Source organism: Phoenix dactylifera, chromosome 8, assembly GCF_051530095.1.
Source record: "Phoenix dactylifera cultivar Ajwa chromosome 8, Ajwa_hap1_PhDact_Kaust_v1.1, whole genome shotgun sequence".
Taxonomy (NCBI): domain Eukaryota; kingdom Viridiplantae; phylum Streptophyta; class Magnoliopsida; order Arecales; family Arecaceae; genus Phoenix; species Phoenix dactylifera.
In genome coordinates, this window is record NC_143197.1 from 16,470,767 (window position 1) to 16,472,615 (window position 1,849).

General features: G+C 42.6%; 1 pseudogene; it reads right to left on the minus strand.

Moving 5' to 3' along the window:
• Positions 1–1,537: 1,537 nt before the first annotated feature.
• LOC120105166 (small nucleolar RNA R71) lies at positions 1,538–1,635 on the minus strand (annotated as a pseudogene).
• Between the last annotated feature and the right edge of the window lie 214 nt (positions 1,636–1,849).

Consider the following 1,849-nt stretch of genomic DNA (forward strand, 5'->3'; position numbering starts at 1 on the left):
GAGTCGACTCGGCGCTCAGAGTCCGAACTCCCGATCTTCTGTCTTTTGGCTCGTGCCGTCTTGGAGTCGACTCGAACTGTTTCGGAGTCGACTCGGCTCTCAGTATCCGAAAAGCAGTCTTCTGTCTTTTTGGGGTAGCGCTGCCTTGGAGTCGACTCGAACTGTCTTGGAGTCGACTCGCCTCTTAGAGACGAAAATACTGTCTTCTGTCTTTTTGGGGTCGCGCTGTCTTGGAGTCGACTCGGTCTTTGCGGGAGTCGACTCGGCTCTCAGTGTCCGAAAGTTGCTCTCTGACTTTTGCCTTGTATTACACTGGGAGTCGACTCTCGCTTCCTTTGGAGTCGACCTGCCACCCATCGGAGTCGACTCGCGTTCCTCAGGAGTCGACTCGGCTCTCAGGGTCCAAAATAACTTCTCTGTCTTTCTGTCTGTAATTCCCTGGAGTCGACTCGTACTACCCTGGAGTCGACTCGGCAAACATCGGAGTCGACTCGCGCTCTTCAGGAGTCGACTCGCTGACAGGTTTTGAGTTGGATCTTTCTGTTCGTCTGTCTGTTCTCAGTCGGAGTCGACTCGTAATGTACAGGAGTCGACTTGAGCCTGTGCCAGTGCTTCTGATACGCTTGGAGTCGACTCGTAATATCCCGGAGTCGACTCGTAATATCCCGGAGTCGACTCGAGTCTCAGACTTTGGTTCATATTGACTTCTTAACTTATCCAAAATGTCTTGAACCAAATCTAGAGACACTTAACCATAAATTTACAAGAATTTCACTGAAACACTAGATTGAATTCATTAGTAAAACATAAGATATACTCAAATGCTTTGAGTTCATCAAAATCAAATAGGGTTATAATCAATCACTCCACAGAGGTGTAATGTTTAGTTGCATGTTTAATTGTGAATAGATTTTTGTTTTTGGGTGTCGTTTTAGGGTATCTTTAGTTGGTACTTATATTTATATTTATTTAAAAAAAAACATAAAAAAATTTAATTAAATTTTGTATGCTAGGTTGGAATAGGGACGACACCGGTCGATTAAGTCGTACAACTTTAGATCATCCCTTAGGACACATCATTGAAATTCCTTCGCAGCATCTCACACCTTGTGAGATGGCAAATTTTCCTGATGATGTAGGAAGTCACCATGGTGATGAAGGTAGACCCCCAGTTATGACACTTCGACAATACTTACATCCCACTAGGACTAGTCAACCTTTATGCATGATTATTCCTAAAAATGTAGGACACTTTGAAATCAAACCAGGAGTAATTCAATTGCTGCCCAAGTATCATGGGATGGAATCCGAGAACCCTTATCTTCATCTTAAGGATTTTGAGGAAATTAGCATCACATTTAGAGTGCCAAATGTATCGGAAGACGTCCTTAAATTGACCTTGTTTCCTTTTTCCTTAAAGGATAAAGCCAAAACATGGCTGAACTCCTTGAGACCTAGATCGCTAGGAACATGGCATGATATGCAAAGATAATTCTTGAAAAAATTCTTTCTCGCACAAAGGACTAACTTTTTGAAAGGGCACATTAGTAATTTCCAACAAAAAGACCATGAAACATTTTATGAATGCTGGGAGAGATTTAAAGATTTGCTTCTCTCTTGTCCTCATCATGGGTTTGAAACATGGAGAACCATTAGTTTCTTTTACGAAGGGTTGTCTCCACAGTTAAAACAATTTATAGAGACTATGTGCAATGGTCTATTTTTAGAAAAGCAACCCGATGAGGCATGGGACTATTTAGATTCTCTCGCAGAGACTGCACAATTATGGGATACAGGGGATAGAGTGAATAAACCCTTACCTAAGCCTACTAGCGTTGGACACGGGGGC